The following is an 11890-nucleotide window of genomic DNA, read 5'->3' on the forward strand; positions in this document are numbered from 1 at the left end:
CAGGACTACATGACAAGATACTAGACGACTGCAGAGGAGATCAGTAGAAGAGGGGTAGGGACCCCTTTTGGACAATAAGAGCCTTACAAGCATGCTGCGAAAAGACTCAACCAACCCCCTTTCCAAGAAGGCTCGATAAGAAAAGATACACGGCAAACAAAGGCATTTCCACGTAAATACATTCATGATTTCTTACACAAAGCGGGTGGCGGTTTGTGTGCAAAGTATAAGTGAGAGTAGTTTCAAAATGTACTTATGTTAAGTGTCTCTTTCTCGCCCTCTCCATGTCTTTTGTAACAAGCAGACATATCGTTGTCAGTTTGCTAGGGACCTTTCTAATGCATTAAGTCTGTATGTTTATCCTGTGTTACCATTTAGTTAGCTAGTAAATAAATTATAAAACCAATTTGTGTAGTACTGGACCATATGTATGGCTCAGGTTTTTGCAGATGCAAGGTTACGACTGTTCAAAAATGATGATATGATGCTAGGTTATGATTAATATGTTTATTACTGTTTATGGATGTAATAGGTAAAGTCCTGCATAGTTTAATTCGGGAGATGGTAACTCTTTAAAGAACCGCTCTCATGGTGCCCCAAATCCGAATGAGTTAATTGTTATATTATTAATTTAAAATTGGGTAACAATTAAACATAGTTGATTAGATAAGAAACAGCCATCAGATTAATGAAAGTAAAGTCACGACAATTACCACCCCCAGCGTGTCTGCCATTGACCCCCACCTGATTGACAGCTGTCCGCTGGGTTAGCGTCTGGTCACCATCCCCACACAAAAAAGAATGTGCCGTTTTGAAACTGCAGTAACTGCAGTCGACTGGTATTTTGGGCGCAGTAATTGCAGAATAGTGCACTGCAAAATTACGGCAGTAAAAAAAAAAAAACTTTTTGGACACAGTATTTGCAGCATACTGCAGTTTTTTTAGTAAGGGTCAAGCTGCTCTCAGACACCACTCTCACAATGTCCCTGGAGGAGGGACTGATAAAACTGGTTCACAGGGAGGTCAGGGTGGCTGTGCACCTTCCCTGCGGATCCGACGTACGGCACAGAGGGAAGCATGCCATCCATGAGCGCAGGGTGTGCAGTAGGCTACCTACTGGGAGCTGAGTTCCTGTCTGGGGGAGAGCTTCAAAACTTGGGCTCCCAACTGCTGGACATAGAGTGGGGAGAACAAGTATTTGATACACTGCCGATTTTGCAGGTTTTCCTACTTACAAAGCATGTAGAGGTCTGTAATTTTTTTTATCATAGGTACACTTCAACTGTGAGAGACGGAATCTAAAACAAAAATCCAGAAAATCACATTGTATGATTTTTAAGTAATTAATTAGCATTTTATTGCATGACATAAGTATTTGATTAATCAGAAAAGCAGAACTTAATATTTGGTACAGAAACCTTTGTTTGCAATTACAGAGATCATACGTTTCCTGTAGTTCTTGACCAGGTTTGCACACACTGCAGCAGGGATTTTGGCCCACTCCTCCATACAGACCTTCTCCAGATCCTTCCGGTTTCGGGGCTGTCGCTGGACAATACGGACTTTCAGCTCCCTTCAAAGATTTTCTATTGGGTTCAGGTGTGGAGACTGGCTAGGCCACTCCAGGACCTTGAGATGCTTCTTACGGAGCCACTCCTTAGTTGCCCTGGATGTGTGTTTCGGGTCGTTGTCATGCTGGAAGACCGTACCAAATATTAAGTTCTGCTTTTCTGATGTAACAAATACGTATGTCATGCAATAAAATGCAAATTAATGACTTAAAAATGTGATTTTCTGGATTTTTGTTTTAGATTCCGTCTCTCACAGTTGAAGTGTACCTATGATAAAAATGACAGACCTCTACATGCTTTGTAAGTAGGAAAACCTTCAAAATTGGCAGTGTATCAAATACTTGTTCTCCCCACTGTAGCTCTGAGCTTTGAGGGTACACCAATATAGATAGACTGCAATGATCACTGTTTCTATTTTTGTAAAATTCAGTTGATCAGAGCATTTCCTAATTATAAATTGGCTGGCTGGGGTTAGCTAACATGCTAAGTAAACTCAGCAAAAAAAGAAACATCCCTTTTTCAGGACTCTGTCTTTCAAAGATAATTAGTAAAAATCCAAATAACTTCACAGATCTTCATTGTAAAGGGTTTTTAACACTGTTTCCCATGCTTGTGCAATGAACCATAAACAATTCATGAACATGCACCTGTAGAACGGTTGTTAAGACACTAACAGCTTACAGACGGTAGGCAATTAAGGTCACAGTTATGAAAACTTAGGACACTAAAGAGGCCTTTCTACTGACTCTGAAAAACACCAAAAGAAAGATGTCCAGTGTCCCTGCTCATCTGCGTGAACGTGCCTTAGGCATGCTGCAAGAAGGCATGAGGACTGCAGATGTGGCCATGGCAATAAATTGCAATGTCCGTACTGTGAGACGCCTAAGACAGCGCTACATGGAGACGGGACGGACAGCTGATCATCCTCGCAGTGGCAGACCACAGGTGTTGTTACACCTGCACAGGATTGGTACATCCGAACATCACACCTGCGGGACAGGTACAGGATGGCAACAACTTCCCTAGTAACACCAGGAACGCACAATCCTTCCATCAGTGCTCAGAGTGTCCCCAATAGGCTGAGAGAGGCTGGACTGAGGGCTTGTAGGCTCGTTGTAAGGCAGGTCCTCACCAGACATCACTGGCAACATCGTTGCAGACCAGACAGGACTGGCAAAAAGTGCTCTTCACTGGCGAGTTGCGGTTTTGTCTCACCAGGGGTGATGGTTGGATTCGCGTTTATCGTCGAAGGAATGAGCATAACACCGAGGCCTGTACTCTGGAGCGGGATCGATTGAGGTGGAGGGTCCATCATGGTCTGGGGTGTTGTGTCACAGCATCATCGGACTGAGCTTTTTGCAGGCAATCTCAATGCTGTGCATTACAGGGAAGACATCCTCCTCCCTCATGTGGTACCCTTCCTGCAGGCTCATCCTGGCATTACCCTCCAGCATGACAATGCCACCAGCCATACTGCTCATTCTGTGTGATTTCCTGCAAAACAGGAATGTCAATGTTCTGCCATGGCCAGCAAAGAGCCATTGAGCACGTCTGGGACCTGTTGGATCGGAGGGTGAGGGCTAGGGCCATCCCCGAAATAAATGTCCGGGAACTTGCAGGTGCCTTGGTGGAAGAGTGGGGTAACATCTCACAGTAAGAACTGGCAAATCTGGTGCAGTCCATGAGGAGGAGATGCACTGCAGTGCTTAATGCAGCTGGTGGCCACACCAGTTCCTGACTTACTTTTGATTTTGACCCCCCCTTTATTCAGGGACACATTATTCCATTTCTGTTAGTCACATGTCTGTGGAACTTCTTCAGTTTGTCTCAGTTGTTGAATCTTGTTATGTTCATAGAAATACTTACACGTTAAGTTTTCTGAAAATAAACGCATTTGACAGTGAGGACATTTCTTTTTTTGCTGAGTTTAGTTGCAAAGTAGCAAGTACTGTAGTTGAGAAGTTTCTAATTAGCTTTAATGTCAGTTGTTCATGATGAGATAAGAACTAGCAACCTTTCGGTTGCTAAACATTCGCATTATCCCCCCCTCTCTCTCTTTTCCCTCCACACCCCTCCTTTCCGTTTTCTCCTACCTTTCTGTCCACATCTTTTATATCGCTCTCTCCCTCTCAGGGCAGGGCTCTATCTACCTGTTTAGCTGGATTGGCACATGAGCCCAGCGGCCTAATAATTATAAGGAGGAGGTGTGTGCTGTGATCCTGGCGGAACTGCAGTGGTCCAGCAAAGACATCCCATACCTGCCCATAACAGGGCACAACATGTCACAACAACACAACATGTCACAGCACATCACGTAACTATTTCCGTCAAGACCATATCATACTGTGTAAATGGCACTGATAGAACCCATCAAACAAACATGAAACAATTAAAGGGATCACTCCCAAAATCGTTGACTAACCTTTTAAATTGTGAGACACGAAAATCAAGACCCTCATCAGACCCTGCCGACTAAGGCAGGAGCTATTTGGCATAGCAGCCAGCCTAGTTGCTAGCTAGCTGCCTATCAAGCTAGCGGAGTTTCTTGAGGTCTTGAACACAGCCAGTGACTTGGTTAACCATTGTGGCAGGGACCATGGATTTTCCCAGGTTTGTGGCTCTCTAGATCGCTGCTGTTTGTTGTTTTCAATCTTCCCTGTGACCTGCCCTATCTGGAACTGTGAGGTGTAACAGCATAACCTATGTTGCTAGCTACCATGACAAACATCAAAGCCAGCAGGAGTACCGTTGAGGACAGTGGTGTCCATCACAGGTTTAGGACCTGTTGTTCACACCTTTTAAGTGAACAAAGAGATCTTACTACAAGAAAATAACTTCAAGTGTTGTGTTCAAATACTGGTGGATTCAACTAATAAAATAATGGATGACCTGACTGGAGAGGTCCAGGAACTGAAGAACAGCTTGCAGTTCTCCCAGGGTCAGCTCGATGAGTTGAAACAGGAGTATGGCAAGATGACGGCTCTCTGTAAGTCATTAGACAACAGTTCTGTGTGTGAATCCATGATAACAATGACTGATGAATCTCGGGACAGTAAAGCAGAATAACAGTTATGGACAGAATCTCCACATGAGATTCTGCAGAGATACTCTCTGGTCCGTGCGACCAGCCTGCCTCCTGGTGGTCCTTCCACAGTATCTTTTTTTCTCTTTGTTTTCTCTTTTCCCTATTATGTCTATCTCTGATAAACTACCCAGGAAAGGGGGAGGTGTTGCTCTATATAACAGAGCCATATCCCTGTAATGCTTAGAGAAGATCTTATGTCAAGTGTTATTGAAGTGTTGTGGTTGCAGGTTCACTAGGCACATCTAAAGCATTTTCTTTTGGGGTGTTGCTATAGTCCACCAAGTGCTAACCATCAGTATCTAAATAATGTGTGTGAAATGCTTGATAGAGTATGTGATGTAAACAAAGAGGTCTATTTTCTTAGGGAGCTGAATATTGACTGGTTTTCATCAAGCTGTCCGCTCAAGAGGAAGCTTCTCACTGTAACCAGTGTCTGTAATCTGGTTCAGGTTATTAGTCAACCTACCAGGTTGTTTACAAACACTACAGGAACAAGATCATCCACATGTACCGATCACATTTTTACTAATACTGTAGAACTTTGTTCTAAAGCTGTATCCATACCCATTGGATGCAGTGATCTCAATATAGTGGCTATATCCAGGGAAGCCAAAGTTCCAAAAGCTAGGCCTAAAGTAGTGTACAAAATATTTGGCTTTGACTCTTATATGGATGATGTTTAAAATATTTGTTGGTCTGATGTGATTAATAAGGAGCATCCAGACACTGCACTTGATGAATTTATGAAATTGCTTCTTCCAATCATGAATAAACATTCACCTGTTAGAACTGTTAAGGCTCCATGGATTGATGAGGAATTGAAAAACTGTATGGTTGAAAGAGATTGGGGAAAATGAGTGGCTAATGAGTCTGGCTGCACATCTGACTGGCTGACTTAGTGCAAATTGAGAAATGTTGTGACTAAACAAAAAAAAAAAGAAGAAACTCTATAATGAATCCAAGATCAATTTTCCATCAATAAAGAATGATGGGAAAAAACTTTGGAGAAATTATGGGCAGAAAGACAAATTCAGTTTCATCCTTCATCGAATCAAATGGCTTATTCATCACAAAGCCATTTGATGTTGCCAATTATTTTAGTGATTACTTCATTGGCAAAGTGGGCAAACTTAGGGAGTAAATGCCAACAACGAACAGTGAGCCATCATATTCATGCATAAAAAACAAATAATCAAAGACAAGCATTGCAAGTTTGAATTTTGTAAAGGTGGAAAAATGATTTTGTAAAGGTGGAAAAATTATTGTTATCAATCAATAATGACAAACCTCCTCGCAACTTAGATGGAAAGCTACTGAGGACGGTAGCTGACTCTATAGCCACTCCTATCTGACATATCTTTAATATGAGCCTAGAAGACAGTTTTTGTCCTCGGGCCTTGAGGGAAGCCAAATTAATTCCACTACCCAAGAGTGGTAAAGCGGCCTACTGGTTCTAACAGCAGACCTATAAGCTTTCTGCCAGCTCATAGCAAACTGTTGGTAAAATTGTGTTTGACCAAATACAATGCTATTTCTCTGTAAATAAATTAACAACAGACTTTCAGCATGCTTATAGAGAAGGGCACTCAACATGTACTGCACTGACACAATTTACTGATGATTGGTTGAAAGAAATTGCTAATAAGAAGATTGTGGGAGCTGTACTGTTAGATTTCAGTGCAGCCTTTGATATTATTGACCATAACCTGTTGTTGAAAAAACTAGTTATGTTATGGCTTTTCAACCTCTGCCATATCATGGATTCAGAGCTATCTATTTAATAGAACTCAAAAGTTTTTTTTTTAATGGAAACTTCTCTAATGTCAAATATGTAAAGTGTGGTGTATCGCAGGGCAGCTCTCTAGGCCTTCAACTCTTTTCTATTTTTACAAATGACCTGCCACTGGCATTAAACAAGGCATGTGTGTCCATGTATGCTGATAAGTCAACCATATACGCATCAGCAACCACAGGTAATGAAGTCACTGAAACCCTTAACAAAGAGTTGCAGTCTGTTTTGGAATGGGTGGCCAGTAATAAACTGGTCCTGAACATCTCTAAAACTAAGACCATTGTATTTGGTACAAATCATTCCCTAAGTTCTAGACCTCAGCTGAATCTGGTAATGAATGGTGTGGCTGTTGAACAAGTTGAGGAGACTAAATCACTTGCCTTTACCTTAGATTGTAAACTGTCATGGTCAAACCATATAGATTCAATGGTTGTAAAGATGGGGAGCGGTCTGTCCGTAATAAAGAGACTCTCTGCTTTTTTGACACCACACTCCAAAAAGCTAGTCCTGCAGGCTTTAGTTTTGACTTATCTTGATTATTGTCCAGTCGTGTGGTCAAGTGCTGCAAGGAAAGACCTAGTTAAGCTGCAGCTGGCCTAGAACAGAGCGGCACATCTTGCTCTTCATTGTAATCAGAAGGCTAATAACGGGCCTCCTGGGTGAATCTGGTGACCAGGAGGTCCGTGGGGCGATGCACAATAGGCCCAGCGTCGTCTGGGTTAGGGAGGGTTTGGCCGGTAGGGATATCCTTTTAATATCCTGATATTTTGCCCTAGTAACTCATTTCTAGTTAGACATAGTCCCATACTTTTGTAATGTATATCCCATCTCATCGCACACCAGCGACTCCTGTGGCGGGCCGGGCACAGTGCACGCTAACCAAGGTTGCCAGGTGCACGGTGTTTCCTCCAACACATTGGTGCGGCTGGCTTCCGGGTTGGATGCGTGCTGTATTAAGAAGCAGTGCGGCTTGGTTGGGTTGTGTATCGGACGACGCATGACTTTCAACCTTCGTCTAGTGCGAGAAAAAAAAGAAGGCTAATAGAAATACAAGCCACTTTAAACATTGCCACTTTATATAATGTTTACATACTCTACATTACTCATCTCATATGTCTCACTGTACTCTATACCATCTACTGCATCTTGCCTATGCCGTTCGGCTATCGCTCATCCATATATTTTTATGTACATATTCTTATTCATTCCTTTACACTTGTGTGTGTATAAGGCAGTTGTTGTGAAATTGATAGATTACTGGTTAGATATTACTGCATGATCGGAACTAGAAGCACAAGCATTTCGCTACACTCGCATTAACATCTGCTAACCATGTGTATGTGACAAATAAAATTTGATTTGATTTGAATAGTATGCATGCCAGTCTCTCTTGGTTAAGAGTTGAGGAGAAACACTGCATCACTTCTTCTTTTTATAAGAAACATTAATGTGTTGAAAATCACAAATTGTTTGTATTGTCAACTTACACACAACTCTGACACACATACTTACCCCGACAGACATGGCACCAGGGGTCAATTCACAGTCCCCCAATCCAGAACAAATACAAGAAAGCATACAGTATTATATTATATAGAGCTATTATTGCTCAAGTGAACAGCAAACCTGGTTTAAAAAAACAGATAAAGCAACACCTCACGGCACAATGCCTCTCCCCTATTTGACCTAGATAGTTTGTGTGTATGTATTGCTATTTAGGCTACGTGTGCCTTTTGTAATTTTTTATTTATTTATGTAGTTATGTTCTTGTCTATTAATGTTCTGTATTATGTCATGTTTCATGTTTTGTGTGGACCCCAGGAGTGGTTAAGCAATTCCTGCCTGTCACGTTCTGACCATAGTTCTGTTATTTTTTGTTTTAGTATGGTCAGGGCGTCAGTTGGGGTGGGAAGTCTGTTTGTCTTTCTATGTTGGTTTTTGTGTTCAGCCTAGTATGGTACGCAATCAGAGGCAGGTGTCGTTAGTTGTCTCTGATTGAGAATCATACTTAGGTAGCCTGGGTTTCACTGTTGGTTTGTGGGTGTTTGTTTCCGTGTGAGTGTTTGTCGCCACACGGTACTGTTTCGTTTTTCGTTTTCATCACATCGTTTATTGTTTTGTATTTCAGTGTTCAGTTCGTTTTTAATAAATCGTCATGAACACTTCCCACGCTGCATCTTGGTCCGATCCTTACTCCTCTTCAGACGAAGAGGAAATCTGCCGTTACAGAAACACCCACCACAAAAGGACCAAGCGACGTGGTAACGGGCAGCAGCAGCAGCGAACACAAGACTCCTGGACTTGGGAGGAGATTATGGACGGTAAAGGACCCTGGGCACAGCCAGGGGAACATCGCCGTCTCAAGGCAGAACTGGCGGCAGCACGGCAGCGCGGCTGGAAGCCCGAGAGGCAGCCCCAAAAATGTCTTGGGGGGAGGCACACGGGGAGTGTGGTGAAGCCAGGTAGGAGACCTGCGCCAACTTCCCGTGCTTACCGGCGAGAGAGAGAGGTACCGGGCAGGCACCGTGTTATGCGGTGGAGCGCACAGTCCCCCCAGTGTGTGTGCATAGCCCGGTGCCGTACATTCCAGCTCCTCGTATCGGCCGGGCTAGAGTGGGCATCGAGCCAGGTGCCATGTAGCCGGCTTTACGCATCTGGTCTCCAGTGCGTCTCCTCGGGCCGGCGTACATGGCACCAGCCTTACGCATGGTGTCCCCCGGTTCGCCAGCACAGCCCAGTGCGGGCTATTCCACCTCGCCGCACTGGCCTGGCTACCGGGAGCATTCAACCAGGTAAGGTTGGGCAGGCTCGGTGCTCAAGAACTCCAGTGCACCTGCACGGTCCGGTCTATCCAGTGCCACCTCCACACACCAGCCTTCCGGTGGCAGCCCCCCGCACCAGGCTGTCTCTCCGTCTTCTGCCTACAGGTGCTCCCGCCTGTACAGCGCTGCCAGAGCCTTCCTCCTGTCCTGAGCTGCTAGAGGGTCCCGTCTGTCCCGATATGCTAGTCTCCCGTCTGTCCTGAGCTGCTAGAGGGTCCCGTCTGCCCCAATATGCTAGAGTCTCCCGTCTATCCCGAGCTGCTAGAGTCTCCCGTCTGTCCCGAGCTGCTAGAGTCTCCCGTCTGTCCCGAGCTGCTAGAGTCTCCCGTCTGTCCCGAGCCGTCTGAGCCGTCAGTCAGCCAGGAGCCGCCAGTCAGCCAGGAGCCGCCAGTCAGCCAGGAGCCGCCAGTCAGCCAGGAGCCGCCAGCCAGGACCTGCCAGAGTTCACGTTCTGACCATAGTTCTGTTATTTTTTGTTTTAGTATGGTCAGGGCGTGAGTTGGGGTGGGCAGTCTGTTTGTCTTTCTATGTTGGTTTTTGTGTTCAGCCTAGTATGGTACGCAATCAGAGGCAGGTGTCGTTAGTTGTCTCTGATTGAGAATCATACTTAGGTAGCCTGGGTTTCACTGTTGGTTTGTGGGTGTTTGTTTCCGTGTGAGTGTTTGTCGCCACACGGTACTGTTTCGTTTTTCGTTTTCATCACATCGTTTATTGTTTTGTATTTCAGTGTTCAGTTCGTTTTTAATAAATCGTCATGAACACTTCCCACGCTGCATCTTGGTCCGATCCTTACTCCTCTTCAGATGAAGAGGAAATCTGCCGTTACACTGCCACAGAGGTACTTATTAGTGAAACTTTTTATTAAAGTGATAGTTTACTCCTAAACCTAATTTTGTCAGGGGTTTTCAGACTTTACAAGTGGCCTACTGTTGAGATTAATCTATGTCATAGCCATCTGCTGTGTATATTCAGCTATATGCCTCAATCCTAAATTAATGGGAACGGTGTTCACCATCTAAAGATGTCCCATGGATCCCACATAGCAAGGACCGTCAGTTTAAACTCATCCTTTCTCACTGAAACAGTAGATGTTTTTCATGTCATTTGACTGTCTAATATTAAGCTGTTTGGGGCATTGCAGATTCTGGAATGGCCGTCACCTGTGAGGAAAGGACAGGGCCCAATGGAAGGTCCCTCAATTTCAGTTTTACAAATGTATAAAGTATATGTTTTATAAATTCATGAACACCAGCCAGCGTATTTAGCCTGGTTTTGTCAGTATAGGAAAACGTGTGGTACATTCTTGGTGTATTATATTCCATTGACACAAGTGTGACATTGAGTAATTTTTCAGGTTAATTTGATATATTTTGAATTCTGAAATGAATGAGAGTTTATTCTGATGTTGTAAATATGAGATTACATATGGAAACTATTCATTTATTTTTATTATAGCAAATTAGGAATAATTAGAAAAGGTTAAATCCACTATACAATCACAAAGACTTTGATAAACATTAAAAAAAAAAATTGTGTGTATATTATACAGCAGATTTATGGAGAATTGCTATGGGAGTGATATTTATATCCCGTCGACTACTGACCATTCATCTATACTGTGTGTGTCCCATCACCGCAGCTTTGGAAATAAATGAACTATCCATCCATTTCTCCTTCCTGTGTTGACTCACTGACTTGAGGGACGGGACCAGGAAGGTCACACATATACTGAGAAGCATGTGATGCCTAAAGATTGTGGATGTATTTGTTTTTATATAATTTTACTAATTTTGACCATTACTATTCAGTTATATATATATTGTGATGGTGGGTGTGTGATGGCTGGTATATTCCTGACGTTGGCTACTTCTGCTGGCCCCAAGATAGGCCCTTTACCCTTCCAGGCCACCCTAATTACACACATCTGGATATAATTAGCTTGGAGGTTGGGTGGTGGCTGTTGTAACCTGGTTTTGGCCAGATCTGTTTTTGGTCTGGATCAGCAAGAGCTGACATTCAGAGCCCGCCAACGCTGTTAGGGATATCGAATCCAACTGGACAGGAACTTACCGGACGTTACTTGGCCGTAGATCTGACCCCAGGAAGGACAACTGTTGGATTTCTGTTTCATTTTGTTTGATACGCCGGTAAACAGGTTAGCTGTCCGGTTGCAGAGGGACTGGAAGACCCGTGTGGAAAGGCTCAAAGAGTAGCTAGGCTTTTGGTTGGTGTTTTATTGTTAGCCAGCGCTGTGGCGCATTCAGTTTATTTTCCTGAATAAAAGTACTGGGTCGTGTCCCTGGAGGAAGGTCAATTTTTGTTTACGCTTGTGTTACTTCACACTCGTCACTTGTGGGCCAGTCAGCCCGCCCTACCGCTACACTATATTATTGCTTTTTTGTGGGGGGTTGATGGATATGAGTTGTTCATTAGGAACATCTGCCAATTCTGATATTTTGCCCAAGTAACTCATTTCTAGTTAGACATAGTCCCATACTTTTGTAATTTATATCAAGTAGGCTGCGTTCACACGTCCAATCTTTTTCTGAACTGATCTGATTGATCAAGCGACTAATTTATTTAAAAAATATCCGAATTTGGCTGCCTGTCTAAACGCAGC

Source organism: Oncorhynchus nerka, linkage group LG22, assembly GCF_034236695.1.
Source record: "Oncorhynchus nerka isolate Pitt River linkage group LG22, Oner_Uvic_2.0, whole genome shotgun sequence".
Lineage (NCBI taxonomy): Eukaryota > Metazoa > Chordata > Actinopteri > Salmoniformes > Salmonidae > Oncorhynchus > Oncorhynchus nerka.